This window comes from Phalaenopsis equestris, unplaced genomic scaffold, assembly GCF_001263595.1.
Source record: "Phalaenopsis equestris unplaced genomic scaffold, ASM126359v1 Scaffold000002, whole genome shotgun sequence".
Lineage (NCBI taxonomy): Eukaryota > Viridiplantae > Streptophyta > Magnoliopsida > Asparagales > Orchidaceae > Phalaenopsis > Phalaenopsis equestris.
The window spans coordinates 48,185,765-48,202,837 of NW_018164444.1; the positions used below are offsets into that span (position 1 = coordinate 48,185,765).

The following is a 17,073-nucleotide window of genomic DNA, read 5'->3' on the forward strand; positions in this document are numbered from 1 at the left end:
GAATATAAAATTATTATAATAATTATTATTTTAAAAAATAAAATAAAATTATGTAAATTTTTTTCAAAAACAATTTCATACAAAAGTTCAAGACATTTATTAATTAAAAAAATTACTAAGAGCAAATTCATAAAAAAAATTACACAACAAAAATATTAATATTACTTTTTACAAAATAAGAACTAATTTATTACAAGTTTTACAATTTATTAACTAAACAAGAGTACAAAACATACAAATAAAATCTCAACTAAAAATCAAAAACTAAAAATAATTGTATTGAACATTTCATTTTAAAAATTACATTTAATGCACATTCTTGCTTTACATGAACCTAAAAAAATAAAAAAAAATATTAAATTTAAACTTCGATTTTAAATTAATTCCACAAACTTTGATCCAATAAGTAGTGATTAGTGAATAAACCAACAACAGAGGCGGAGAATGATGGGAGAGGTTCGAAAACGGAGAATCCGTTGTCGATAATTCTTCCGATGACCTGAAATGGCTGAAATGGAGCAGGACGTTTAACAGAAGATATTCAGAAGGAGACATTAGATATCAAATGAAACAATGAAATGGGAAATTTACATATATACAACTCAATTTATACGTATTTACATATCTAACACTAAACTTAGCATTTCACCAAATTCCTTTCATATCACACTATCTAGCACAGCAAGTTCATTCCTTTGTCGAGAAGCATACCAAAGATGATATTTTTTATTACAGTATTTGATGATTTTGGACTACATTCACTACACTATCTAGCACAGCAAGTTCAAACCGATTACATATAAATACATAATCCATGCATGTTGTTGTGTTATGTTCAAAATATGCAGTAAAAAATGAAATAATAAATCTCACCAGAATATTATTACAATTCCTAAAAGGATCCTTAAATATGGCCAGAGGACTGCAAATAAAAAAATTACAAAAAAAAACATAAATTTATAAATATGAAATAAATCATAAGAAGGTGGATCCAGGCAGAAAAGAGAAAAATAGCTTACCTTATGTACTCTACTATGGTTTTCTCGGTATGATTTGAGAGATTAATATTTTGGATATCTAGAAGCTGAGACAGGGCTGAAAGGAAGAGAGATGTCTCAAGAACAGAGACGATGAGAGATTAGAGGTGCTGTTCATGAGAAATAGTCCTGCAGGTTGCAAACCATTGTATAAATAGCAAAAGAAAACCAGCTTAATGAGCCATGTAAAGTCCTTCACATTCTGAAAATATCATTCCCCGAGCTTACGATTCATTACTTTCTGAGTGCTCGTAGCAGCTGCAAGTTTTTAGAGAACGGCAAAAGAGTTTTAAGCAATCAAAAAAATTGCAAATCATGTAACAATAACATCATTATCATAAAGCCAATTCTGAGAATAACACATTTGCAACATTACCATACCACATACATACATGCATACATATTGACACACATGGAGGACACAAGGGGGGGGGGGGGGGGGGGAGAGAGAGAGAGAGAGAGAGAGCAAATAGTTGATGAATCAGTCTTATTAATCATTATAGATAAGAAAAACTTCTCCTCCACATGATTTGTAGTACATAGCATTTAAGGGTCCGCATCAGTCAAGTACATCTCATTTTAATATAGATATGAATCATATCTAGCATGCAGATTAGAGAGATGTCCACGATAACCATCCTTTGAGAACCACATCTAAGAAGAAGAAAGTAAAGAAGAGATGAGTTTATGACTCATCTTCAGCATTACAAAGAGGACAAAGGGGAGAAACATGAAATATTTCTGCCAATTAACCGAGAGCTTGCCAATTGTGCAAATAATCAAGTCCCAATTCACAAATCATTTTAAATGTAGGATTATTTACATTTTTTCATAGCGGCTAATGTTTCTTCGAACACCAACAAAAAAAGAGAATATGTTGATATTCTCCATAACAATGTTTTTGAGTTTTTTCTAGAAAAAATTATGATTTTCTTTTGGAATTCTAAAAAAAATCGAATTCACTTTAAACCATGCAACAATAACATCATTATCATAAAGCCAATTATGAGAACAAGCTTAATCATAAAGCCACGTGATACTGGAATACCCAGGTAGATAAATGATGGATTAGAGCTACCATATCCAAGAATGTTACAGATCTTCAGAGTTATGAACATTTTCTGCAAAGAAAATTAAGTTTTGGGCGAATTAATCTATGAAATTTATTTACATAGATAATTATACTAGTTGTATATGAAATGATTGTCATGCAATGCAATGCAATGGCGGTGTTTCACATTTTTCGCTTTGGACAAATCTTGTGAAAATTTTACAATTAAAAGTAAAGAGATATTATAGAGAATGCTTTTAAGATGGAAGATATTGGTGAGTGTAGCTTTCCTAAAAATGTGACAACATCTACATAGATAATTATAGACTAAATGGTGGTGTTTCACAACAATTTCTCTGGACAAAGCTTGTACTCTTTTGTTCAGAACCAAGTTAAGCCAACTTACAGCTTTAAGTTGAACATCATATTATTTTTGTAGCATGCATAAAACCACGCATTAGGATTTGGCAGAATGAGAATAATACATCCATGTACATGCACTTCACAAGGATGCATGCCCTAAACCGCCAAAGTGAAACTGATAAAGTTCAAAAAAACTTTTTGAGTAAAAAAAAAAGAAAAAGAAAAATAGCATAGTATTCTTGACAAAATCATCCATAAAAAAATAAAAAAATAAAAAAATAAAAAAAATCAGATCTAGAAGTAATAGCCAAATCACAGCACAAACGCTTATACCCGTATGAATCATCGCACAAATGCACAATAGCCGAATTAAATTTCACAAAAAAAAAAACCCCTTGTAGAAGTAGCCAAGCAAAAATACCAAGAAACCAAGCAAGAAGATAACACCTCAGTAGCCAAACAAGCAACCAAGCAAGAAAACCAAGCAATCGACCATCAAAGGAGAAATAGAAGTAGATATTAGAAGGTGAAGGGGAACACAAACGACAAACCCTAAGCTCTCGCGACCGAAAGTCTTTCGCGATTTTGAGAGGGGAAGGGGCTTAGGGTTTTTTTAGTTATATAGTTACATATATTATATTATATTAATTATATAATTTATATTATATAAATATATAATAAGCAATAGTAACATATTTTTATTAATAATTTGTTATATATTATAATTTATAGAATTTAATTTTTTTAAATAAAATCATTTAAAAAAAAATAAATAATTATAATTTATAATATTTAATTTTATGAATATGTATTATGTGTGTGTGTGTGTATATTTGAGCCGAACATGTGCAAACAAATTTTAAATTGTTCGTGTTCGGCTCGTTAGGTTTAACGAACGAGCCAGACATGAGCTGTTAGCGAACGACGAGCCAATTTGACAGCCTTATATGCAATTATTATCTCGAGCTAGTTGAGAGATAGATATCAAATTATGAGATATTTGAGGAGTGTGAAATAAGTGGTTGAAAATTAGTTTACGATTGGGGGTAGGTAATATGCAATTTTCACAATATTGAATGAGAACTGTGATGTCCTTGCCAACCATCACACCAGTGGCGGATCTCCAATATGTATGGCCTAGCAACTCCACTGCTGAAAACTACCTCGTTATCTATATATAAAAGGTGTATCTCATTTTTTTTTTAAGTAAAATACTAATGCTTTAATATGATAAAAAAAGATCTATGTTATATAAATATAAATTGGTATAAATATATAATATCAATTTGGGTGTTACTTATATAAATATATAACATATATGAAAAATACATAGGAATTGAGTGGTATATATGATCATCTTTTTTTTCTCTCAAAGATGATTTGCATACACACAACATCCTTCTTATGTCTTTACACATCTTATAGCTAAACTTCAAATTTTACGTATATTTGACCTTATACATATCTATAAAAATGTATATTTTACGTGTAATAGAAAAGATTTAGGTGATATTAATATAAAAAAGCAACATTTAGGTGTTACGCATGCAAAAATGTAAGAATTTGGTTATCACATGAGATCTTTTTTCCCCTTTATAAGTATTTCATGTAAAAATTTTAATGATCTTTTAAATTTCTCTTATTTATTTAAGTTTTTCATGCAAAATTAATATATTAAATTCTTTTCACATCTATAAATATTTTTTGACACAATTAAATCATTAAGAGAAAACTAAAATTAACTTATTTTGGTATAACTTCATTATAAATAGCAATTCATTTTCTATTTCTTATTCAAAAACTTTGTTTGTCTAACAAAAATTGATATTTATAAAAAAAAAATTAATATCAAACTATATTGAGAAAATAATTAAAATAAAATTTAAAATAATTTTATTATCTTAGGATAATATAATATGAATTATCAATCAAAATATGTATTACACCAACTTTTGGAAAAGATTTTTACATATTTACCTAATCTATAAATTATCTAAACCAAATTTACATGAGAATATAATAGCTCACTGAATTTTTCTAAAATAATAATTATAATTTTAATTACATTTTCCCGCTCAACTGTAAATGTCCAAAAAGCTCTGCATTGCTCACCTATTTGTGAGCATCCAAGAAGCTCATTACACCGATCAATTAGTTTATTTGTAGTAAACCTTTCACTTCTCCGTCGACACCCTCAGCGTTCGTCGGAGAAGAGATGTCATTTACCGAACCTTTTTTCGGTGTATATTATGTTCATTCGTACTGATACTTATGTCGTTGTTGCTGCGCAACCGTAATAATTGATTCATTGACTGCAGTCACTCTTTTCTGTCATATCTGTTGAGTAGATTTGATTTAACAGTCTGACATTCCCAACGCGTATTCTTCTACTAATAGCTCCCGTCTCCTCAAACTCTAAGCCCCGTCTTTCGTCCCCAACTTCTCCTTAGGCGCACCGTCATTACCGATACACGACATTCGAACGTCAAAGTCCTGATGATAATAGCTTACATGTTATATCATAACCTGATTTTTTCAGTTGTCTGTATACAACTCTGCACTCATTGTCACTCCCATTCCAGCAAGTGATTATATCATTAATTTTCAATTTCTCCAAAGATACTTAGATATTATTATATCAATCATTCATTGCACCATCCCAAAACCTCAAGTCATGTCTATAATTGATGATTTCACCATATTATGCGACCTTCAGTCCGCCCCTCTTGCTGCGCCTCTGTTTTCTATTACCGTGCTGTAATATCTCAAGGTGACGGACAATTTTCTTGGTTCCGACAAGGCATAATGCTCTGTCTGCATGGAAAATTTCAAGATCGAGAAAGTGGCGACACAATTATCTTGTAAGAACATACACCATAAAGAAATGCATTGCACGATGACTACAAATACACAACTCGTGTCCAATTTGTCAGGATAGCGGTACCAGTAATCCACAACCGGTGGTTTCTAATACTGTTACTGGTGAAGAAATGACAAATGGCAGAGAGTCGGATTTCATGATAGGAAGATTTAACATTATGCTGCAATCAGCAGTTGATTTAGAGGTTGAGCTAAAGGAACGTGGAGGAGATGGGAACAAGGCTTTAGGACAATGAATAAAGTTAGTCTTGTCCTAAGATTAGATGGCCCTATCTGAAGCTCCTTCAAAGGTAATTTTATTTTCTTTTTAGAGATTTTATTTATTTTATTTTTTGTCTATTTTTTTAATAGAATTAAGATTTTTAAAATCAAATTCTCGATCTCTTACGGTTGCGTCACACTCTCTAGTTATGAATTATTTAACCCTCACATCTAGAGAAATCCTGATCCTCATAATATGATTATTAAGTCAACAACATTAAATGTAGAATAAATTTTTATATCTTATAGTAGATCAATTTTGTAAGTATTATTATTAATCAACTTAACATATTAAAACTAATCATTTAATCTTTTCATATGAACTAGCAGGAAACTTTTTTTTTCAGTTTTTCCTCAGGTAGAGTTTACCTATAACCATTCTATTTGTTAGTCCATATGTCACAGTCCATTTAAGATTGTGTACGGGTAGAATCCACTTACGCCTTTGGATTTAGTCCCCATACCGACCACAATTGAACTTAGTAAGGATGTCGGGGGTTCAATATTTGAGCATGAAAGGAAGGAAATTGTTAGCAGAACATCAAGTATCGGAAACAAGCCAACAAGCACATGAAAGTTATGATTTTCAAGAAAGTGACTTGATGTGGATCGGGCAGAAAAAGAAATGATTTCCTGCAAGTTCATATGGAAAACTTAAACCAAAAGCTCATGGTTAATTTTAATTTGTTAAGTTGATTAATGACAATGCTTATAAATGTGATATATTATGAGAAAATAAAATTTATGCTACATTTAATGTTGCCGACTTAATTGTCATATTATGAGGACCTGAATTTCTTAAGAGGTGAAGGTTAAGCCCCTCCTAACTAGAGAATGTGACGCGTCGTAATGGATTGAGAATTTGAGTTTAATAGTCCTAGTTCTATTTAAAAAATAAACAAAAAATAAAGAAATAAAATATCTAACATAAGCATAGAAAAGAAAATAAAATCAATTCTGAAAGAGCATCAGAAAGATCAATGAATCTGTGAACAGCATTAACTTTGTTCCTTATCCTATAATCTAATTCCAACCACCAGCATTTCTTTGAAGCTTAACCTCTAAATTGACTACCAAAGCGGCACAATGTTAAATCTTCTCACCATGGAATCAGACTCTTCATCACCTGTCAGTTCTTCACCAGTAATACTAGAAACCACTGATTGTGGATTACTGGTACCGCTCTCCCTACAAATTAGACACGAGTTTAGTATTTGTAATCACTGTGCAAAACATTCTTTATGATGTATGTGCTTACAAGACAACTGTGTTGTCACTTCCACGATTTTGAAATGTTTCATGTAAACAGGGCAATTTGCGCTACCTGAAGCAAGAAAATCCTCCGTAATCTTAAGATTTGGAAGCATGACAATAAAAGACGGAGAGGCAGCATGAGAGGCTGATTGAGGATAGTATAATCTGATGTGATCATCAATTTATAGACATAACATGAGGATAAGAGACAGTACAATAAATGACTGCATCTTTGTTGATGCCATAATCTTTATAGCTTTGGAGAATTTAAAAAATAATGACAAAATTGTTTGTAGTCAATGGGTGACAAGGTGTAGAGTTGAGATACGAACAACTGAAAAAATCAAATAACGATTTAAAGTGTAAGCAATTATCATTAAAATTATGACATTCAAATGTCGCATATCAGGTGATTACCGTGTGCCTAAGAGGGAGATTAAGAACGAAAATCGGGACATAGAGATTGAAGAGGCGAGGGCTATTAGTAGAAGAAAAACTGAGAATGTCAGACTATTGGATCAAATCTTCCCATCAGGTAGGGTAGAAAAGAATGACTACAATCAATTAATCAATTACAACGGTGGTGGAGCAACAACGACAGAAATACCGGTACAAATGAGCATAATAAACACAAAAAAAGGCTTGATGGATGGCATCACTTCTCCAAAAAATGTTGAGGGTGTCAACGAAGAAGTAAAAGATTTATTACTGAGAAACTAACTGATCAGTGTAATAAGCTTCTAGGATGCTCACAAATAGATGAGCAATGTGAAATTTTTAGACATTTACAATTGGGCAGAAAAGTATAATTAATATTATTACTATTATTTCAGAAAAATTAGATTGACTTTTACATTCTCATATAAATTTGATTTAAATAATTTAAGTATTAGGTAAATATATTAATTTTTTTTAAGATTTATGTAATAGAGTTTGTGATTAATAACTCATATTATAATATCTTAATATAATAAAATTATTTTGAAATCTATTTTAATTATTTTTTCAATATAGTTTGATATTAATTTTTTTTATTTTATAACTATCATATTTTGTTAGCTAAACAAAATATTTAAATAAAAAATAGAAAATGAATTGTTATTCATGATAGAAGTTGAAACGAATTAAATTAATTCTTGTTTCCTCTTAATGATTTGAATGTGTCAAAAATAATATTTATATAAGTAAAAAAGAATTTAATATACTAACTTTCCATTAGAAACTTAAATAAAAAAAAGAAATTTTAAAAATCATTAATATTTTTACATGAAACACGTATAAAGAGAAAAAAACTCATCACAAACCAAATTCTTACATATTTACAAATGTAGCACCTAAATATTGATTTTTATAAAAATATCATAGAATTTTTTTCTATCTGATGTAAAAAATATATTTTCATAGATATATATAAGGTGAGATATGTAAAAGTCAAAGTTTAGCTATAAGATATATATATATACATCTGATTATTTTTTATGCTAACGTGTATCAAAAAAGGATCAGACTACTCAGCAGCTTCTCCTTCAGAGTCCCTACAGTAATGGACTGTATTGCTTTCAAACGAATCCCCAAGTATTAATCTCGGTCACCACTAAATCGAATCATTGGCATCAAAGGCTTGGGCAAGCCAGTTAACCGATTCAAAAACTTGTAACTAAACAACAACACAATTTACACATTTCAAACAATTTCTTTTTTGTGCTTCTTGTGCTATAGTTTAATGTCATCGTAGTTCTTTCTCTAGTTCTACTAGTTCTCAATGTAAACCTTTAGCCTTAATTCATTCTGGTGTATGGGGCTCATCCCCAACCGCTCCTGCCCAAGGATACATATATTATGTACTATTCATAGATGACTTTACCAGGTATATACTTGGATCCATCCAATGATAAAAAGAATCTGAAGTCATTACTCACTTTTCCAACTTCAAACAAGAAGTTAAACTTCAATTCAATCAAAGAATGAAGGTTATACGGACAAACAATAGGGAAGAACATATCAGTCATCAATTCAAAAGACTACTCAATACATCTGGAATTTTCCAACAAACGAACTGTCCCTATACCCCATAGCTAAATGACATACCTGAACGAAAGCACCGACTTATTTTGGAAACCACCAGAGCACTCCTAACAAACTTCAACTTTCCTCCATCCCTTTGGCTTGAGACTGTTCTTACAGCTGTTTACCTATAAATCGTCTACCATCCAAAGTCATAGCTTATAAATCTCCATATCAGTCCCTTTATGGTTATTTATCTGACTACAGTCGTCTAAAAAACTATGGTGCCAGTGCTATCCTTGGTTACCACCAATTCACAGAAACAAACTTCAGCATCCTTACTTTGTGTCTTTCTTGGATATCCCACTCCCACTCGCACTAAAGGTTATAAATATTTTGATCCCACCACTCTCCTCATGTAACTTTCAATGAAAGGAAATTTCCATACAAGCAACTCCAACAGCTAGATAATGTCAATCAACCTCCCAACACATTCTCTCCACTCACCGTCATGCCCCCCTCCATCATACATACTAACCAAAAAGCTTCAACTGCTAACAAGTCTGCTACTCAAACAGTCCCTACAATTCTTCTAGCTCCACCTCAAACTGAGCCCACATCGCAACCCGCTCAATTATCCAAAGCCCTCACTGAAAAGCCACCTCCACCTAAGCACACCATGATTACTTGATCCCAAAGAGAATTCCTATCCAAGCGACACATATTTGATCTGCTCCATGTCCAATCCGTCCAAACTGAACCCAGCACTTACAAACAAGCGACCAACGATAAATGATAATAACTGGAAACAAGATATGAGAGAGGAGTTTCAAGATTTGCTAAAACAAAACACTAAAACACTTGTTCCTACACCAGTGAGCCAATAATGGAATCAAATGGACATACAAGATTAAATGAAATAAAGATGGATCAGTGGCTAGGTACAAATGAAGATTAGTAGATTTGGGATATTAAAAGGAATATGGACTTAATTATAAAAGATACTTTTAGTCCATTTGCAAAGATTCCTACTACAAGAATTCTTCTCATTATCACTCTTCATTTTCAGTGGAAAATAATACAAATGGATGTCTTTAACGCTTTTCTCGGCGGTCAACTTCAACAAAATATCTATATGCATCAACCTCCATGTCACAAAGATACCACATATCCTAATCATGTTTGTTTATTACAGAAATCCATTTATGAACTTAAACATACACCGAGACAATGGAATCAAACTTTCACCAAACATCTTCTCAAATTTGGGTTTCACATCAGAAAAGCTTATTACATTTACCATCATCGGTCTCATATACTTCATCCTATATTATTAACAGGAAATAACAACGATTTGATGTAGCAACTTCAGCAAGATTTGTAGCAATCCTTTTCCATGAAATTCCTGAACACTATCTACCTATCTCGGTATCACCATTCAAACTACTTCTTGTGGATATCATTTCAATCAAGCAAGCTATATGAAAGACATTCTACATAGAGCTGGTATGAAAGAATGCAAATCTCTACCCAATCCTCAAAAACTTTCATAGCTCATCAAAAAATTAATATTTCCAAAGTAAAAAAACCAACAAATGGACAATATGAAGCATATATTTACCTTCAAAACAAGCATAGAAAATAATCAATAACATCCTTTTCGGCTATCAATTGAAACAAACATTCTTAACATTGCTGCAAGAAAATTAGTTATGTATATAAAGCAAACAAATATTTAAGCACTTAATAGCAAAGGCATAGGAATTACTTGGAATAACATTAAAAAAGTGATAAACATCATCTTTGTCAAATACGCCAACATCCGTTCAGCAAACTGAACAACAAACCGGATGAAAAATCATATCATCATTATAATCCAGATCAAAATTACCAGAATCTGTAAGTTTTTAGAATTCCTTTTGCTCTTACCCTGCTCCCTTAAGATCTGATCATTTCTAATTGTGCAGTTTACAAAAAAAAAAAAAAAAACTCTGAACTGGGTGACATATTTCTCATGCCTGCAGAAAAGTTCTGTCAAGAATTGTAGAACATTTTACATTTTTTTAAAGAGTTGAAAGAGAGGAATTGAAACAAGGAAATGGAGAAATTAGTTTATACTCACATTTTTATTAATAGGTATCTTTTCTTTTTTTCTTTTTTATTAGTTAGATAAACGATACAAGTATTAAATTTTCAAGGAAAAAGACTGCAATGATATAAGTACTAATTTTTATTAAGATTAAAAAATATTCAATTTAATTCAAAAGAACAAAAGTTGGTTGAATAATTAGAAGGGAGAGTTGTGCTTATATACACAATCAAATTACATATAATACAGTCATGCGGGTAGTGGCATAAAGATAGAAAACCCACTGCAATATTAGAAAATTAGATTAAATTTATGCCCGAATGAGCAAAAATGAAGATGATTATGACTTTTATACTAAGAAAACGAAGGAAAACTATAAAAATTAAAAAAATATATATCATATTAAAATTATTGATCTTGAAAGAAATGGCCTGGTTTAATGAGAATTGATATTGAAAGAATAAATAACAAATAGTTCAGAGTTATCTCAAATATATGTTATCTATGACTGGCCTTGTGATTAGTATTAGACGTAGTTGAATGTTGATGAAAAAATTTATCAATCACAGTATATATATGTTTTGCGTACAACTGAAAATCATAATGGATAGACCTTAATGGAAGCTGTGTTAATAAATAATTTGAATAAGTGAGAATCTCTTTAAAATGAGAGCTAAATAAATGAAAAAAATATATAAGAAAAACGATTCAGAATAAATTAGAAATTGACCGCAGCAAAATCAATTAACTGGAATTGAAATTTATAAGTAGGGAACTTTACAGACATACCACACAATTCTTATGTATTTGCATATCAAACATCACATTTACGCTTATACACGTTTGTGTTAGGCATGGAAAAGTGTATTTCACTTTTTTTAAAAAAAGTGAAGTTGTATTTTTGCTATGATATTAAAGATTCGAGTGTTATGCATGTAGATATGAATGTTTAGGTGACAGATATGTAAATACATAAGAATCGAGTGGTATGCATATAAATGCCCTTAAAGTATAACACAAAAAATGTTGATGATGAAGTATGTCTAGTTCAGCTACTTCATCATTTATACAAAATATAAGGAAAAATTAAGTTTGGACTAAAATGGAGAATTGCCTGATGAATATCGCAGGGCAAGAATATCAACGGAGCTTTCAAAGGTAGATCTTTAAAGCCAGAATAAAACTGTCTATATTATTTGAAAAAAGTTTTGTATGATAGAAATTCATTTATAGAGGATTTCGTCCGCACGGAAAACTTTACATGAGCTACCAAATATTAGCGGGTAGCAAAAATTTACCAAATAATTAATATTTAAAATGGAAATAATAATAAAATTAAAATAGATAAGTGGGTAATGAAAAAAAAGAAATGATTTTCTAAATAGACAGTGAAAGTTTAACCTATTGCTAATAAGGTACTAAAAAATTAAAAAAGTTAAATATTTAGGCATATATAATGAGAGGTAGAACAGGCACAAAGAAGCTAAAAGTGATAAAAAAGAAAAGAAAATTTTGAAGGAAAAAGAAAAAGGAAAAGTAGACTGAAGATAGCATGTCTAGCATTTGTGCAGGAAAAGTGCAAAACTAGAGTCAGCATCATAGGCGAGATTCATAAAACAATCCACAAATCATTGGTGTTATCAACTTCTTTCTTATGCTTTCCTATCACCATCCTCCGCCATAGTCTTTTCAGTAACAAGCCAACCTCTACATCAAACTTCTACATGATTTACTTGGCTAAATATAGCTCATCAATCTTAGTTGTGACCATTGTGACATAATGGTGATTATTTTCTTAAGTATCACATATTAGAGAATCGTCATTCTCATGTGGGAGTCCATCCTATTACCCATTTTTGTTTCATTACTTTTTGTCGATCCAAACTATTAAATTCTCTCTAACACTATTTTATTCTTTGTCGATTCTCAATCATTACTCTCAATGAATGCTCTCTATTGTCCCTCTCCATTAACGCTCTGTAGAATACTCTTCCTCAATAATCTCGATTGATGGATCCATTAAGGAACTTACCCAAGTCTTTGCTAGCACAAATCTTGTTGCTAATTCTTTGCATCCAATTCACAATACCATCACTTTGATTGATTGGACATGATTCCTTACGTCACATACAATCTCACGGAAAAAACTCAAGTCATTACATCTCAAAATTTAAATTTGCATCCTGTATGCCACGCTAGGTTTGCAAGAGAGTGTAACCAACTAGTAGAAATCACTACTAGTTATAATTGTAATCTATCATCATTTTGACGATTTTCACATTTATAGTACTTTACTTGGGGGTACTTACACACCACCCAAATCATATGCATTTACTATCTAACGGCTAAACTTTATTTTTACATTTATACCACCCAAATTGTTCACATCACATCAAAAATACCACCATTTCAACTTTTAAATGTGAAATACACCTATGTAAAGTGACATGTATGCAAAAACTGAAGTTTATGTGCTAAATATGTAAATACATTAAATTTGAGTGGCATGTACTTAAATCTTCCTTTTCTTTAATATGCGCTTCTGTCAACATATAGGCACCTATTTGCTTGAACTAGCACCGCTATCAAGCAATGGTGCAGTCTTTCATCATTCTTTCCACCTTCTAACAATTAGGGTAAGATTGACTCAACAATGATCACCATGGTGATAATAAAGATGACAAAAGTTTTGAATTTAGACTTTAGAGTCACGAGAAAAATATAAATTTTAGATTGCACCAAAAAAGAGAAGTGGCTCCTTAATAAGCTGTTCTTTACAAGAAAAAAATGTCATTCAAATATGACAAAAATTGATAAACTTTACCATGCTAATTGAAACTACTCTATGAGCCCCCTACTTCTACAAGACCATTTAGGCGCACCAATCTACATGTAATTTCGTGCATAATGGCATGAAATTCATGATTTGATCATCCACGAAAACAAAAGAAATAAAAAATTTTCAGGTTGTATTTCATATATACAACCCATACCTCTTGTACGTCGATGGAGAAATGAATCAAAATGACCCTTAACTATTTGAGGGGGTTTCCCTTAATCACAGGCAATATAAAATGTCTAATTTAATCATTGCACTCTTAAAATAATAGTCAAAATAGTCCTTCTGTTAAAAGTAATGAAGATTGAATGTAAAATTAATTTATGGTGTTCAAAATGAGGTGAAATTCAGAAATTTATATATTCAAATTTTTACAAAATATACAAAATGATTTTCTTTTAATGTTTGAGATATTTTGTAGAAAAATTATCAATAATAAGAGATAAAATTTAACATTTTAATATGTATTAAGTTCATCACTGACATCTGAAAATGAAGAGATATTGAAAATGAAATAGACAACCCAAATATTAGAGGAACAAAATCTTTCAATTGTGTATGAATATACCAATACATAAATAAATAAATGAATTCAGATAAATATCTGGTTAGCAAAAACATTGGGTACTCATAGGATTTAGCATCATTTCCTACCTTCCCTCATCAAAGAATGAAGCAGAACATAGGAATGAGGCTAATGGAAACTCCTATAGGTCTAAATGTAGTCATAAGACAAAATAAAGACCCATCCATTGGATAAAAGCTATGGAAAGTACAAATTCTGCCTACAGAACAAAATGCATTCTTCAATCAAAGCATCTAATGAGATCCCGAGATCACATAAATAAAAGATAGTTTAAAAATGAACTCACTAACCATCACATAACTCAACAAATGGGTTACATCTAGGACAAAGAAACTCAGTAAGTTCAATGACAATAACTTTAAGCAATAAAAAATTTGCAAATCAAGTATTGCATGTACCAAATGAGTTACATCTACCTCTCTCTATTCAAAGCTTACAAATATAATCCAAACAATAGTTATACATTTTCACAACTAGAAAACAACACAATTGGCAAGATGAAAGCTTAATTAGCCATATAAAATCCTTCACACTATGAAAATATCACAAGTTAGCACAGCAAGTTCATTCCCCGAGCTTACTATTCATCACTTTCAGAGAGCTCGTAGCATCTGCATTTTTTTAGAGAACAGCAAAAGAAAACATAAAGTAAAGGCAGCACTTATAATTCCAGCAAAAACATTGGATACTCATATGGTTTAGCATCATTTCCTCCCTCCCCTCGTCAACATAAGAATGGGGCTAATGGAAACTCATATATGTCAATTTGTTACACTTTGCCAAGCTATATAATTGTTTGGCAGAATAAAAAGCAAAGGCATCTTTTGTTTTCAACCCACGTATAAGAATCTTTCAAGCAAATATAGCACATTTTAAGAACATGGTCTTTGAACCAAACAATTTTTTTCCAATTCAATTGCGGTTCAAGAGAATAGGATAAATAATAAATATATAAACAAAGCTTTTGCTTTCCAATTCAATGTAATTTTGCTTACTACTTTTAAGGCACTTTGAATTGCTAACCAACTAACCAAGAGTATGATGAGTAACTGAGAGCTTGTCTTTTGTGCAAATAATAAAGTTTCAGTTCACAAATCATTTTAAATGAAGGATTATCTACATTTTTTCATAGCAGGCTAATGTTGTTTCGATCACCAACAAAAAAGAACTAAATGATATTCTCCATAACGATGTTTTTGAGCGTTTTCTAGAAAAAATTTTTCCTGATTTTCTTTTGAAATTCCAAAAAGAATTGTATTCACTTTAACCAATGTAGCAATAACATCATTACCATTTGCAATTCCGAGAATAAGCTTAATCATAAAGCCAAGTGATAAGGTGTGAATGGAACCCAAACGTAAGCCCCAAGATGCCCATGTTTGCAAATGGTATCCCAAGAGATTGCATGCATTTTTTATTATTAATGGCAACATGTAAAAGAAACTAAGAACATCATGAGTGGATCATCTTTCTGCAGCCTTTGGGTAGGAAGAGAGCCCTAACCATCACACAAATAAGTTCCAATTGAAAAAATTAAGAAGTTGATATCTCCTAGCAAAAGACAAGGATATAGTTTTCCAACCATATAACATAATCCCTAATTCTGTCAACCAGGGGTTGGAAAGCGACCAATATTTGTTTGTGTATAGATATTGGAACACCCAGGTAGGTAAAATATGGATTAGAGTCACCATATCCAAGAATGTTACTCATATTTTCAGAGTTATGAACAGTTTTTGCTAAGATAATTAGGCCTTTGAAACAATAATACATCCATGTACATGCAGCTGCCCTATAATACATCCATGTACTTGCACTTCACAAGAATGCATGCCTTAAGCCACCGAAGTGAAACTGATAAAGTTCAAAAAACCTTTGGTATAAGACCTCTTACTGTTTTGAAAAACAAAAGGAAAAAAGCATAGTATTCCTCACAAAATCATCCATAAAAAAACAGATGTAGAGGCAATAGCCGAATCACAGCACACACGCTTAAAACTGTATGAATCACCGCACAAATGCACCATAGCCAAACTAAATTTCACAACAAAACCCTTATAACTGATCTCATCAATAAAAAACTTCAGCAACAAAGTTTCACTCAAAAAATCTGAATAAATCTAAAAGAAATTTATGACAATTTAAGCTAAGAGGCGAACCCGCTGATAAATATTAAATACTAGAGAGAAGATGCTCAAAGATAACACCTCAGTAGCCAAACAGCGACCAAGCATGAATACCGCATAATCGAGCCAGCGCTGACTGTACGAGGAGAAGAAGAATTAGTTATTAGAAGCAAAACACAAAATGGCAAACCCTAAGCTCTCTCGGCCGAAGGCCTTTCACGATTTTGAGAGGAATGAGAAGACTAGGGAGAGGCAGCCGAACCCGAGAACCGTCCAGAAGTTTCGAGAGGGGAAGGGGAGGGCGGGGCTTTCGGTATTTTTAGTTATATAATTATATATATTATATTATACTAATTATATAACTTATATTATAAGAACATAAAATATTTATATGAATAATAGTAATATATCATTATTAATATTTTTTTATACATTATAATTTATAAGATTTAATTTTTTAAAATATGATAATTTTTTTATTTAAAAAAGTTTAATTTATTATTATTTATAATATTTAATTATATGAATATGTATTATTTTTGTGTGTGTATATTTATTTATCTATTTCTTTATTTCTTTATTT

General features: G+C 31.1%; 1 long non-coding RNA gene across 1 annotated transcript; it reads right to left on the bottom strand.

Annotated features, from left to right (window-relative positions):
* Nucleotides 1-274: 274 nt before the first annotated feature.
* LOC110027030 lies at nt 275-16,776 on the bottom strand. Its single transcript, XR_002294291.1, has 4 exons — nt 16,524-16,776; nt 1,020-1,295; nt 874-922; nt 275-508 (listed from the first exon to the last, which is right to left on the bottom strand). It is a non-coding gene; the product is annotated as an uncharacterized LOC110027030 (long non-coding RNA).
* Nucleotides 16,777-17,073: the final 297 nt, after the last annotated feature.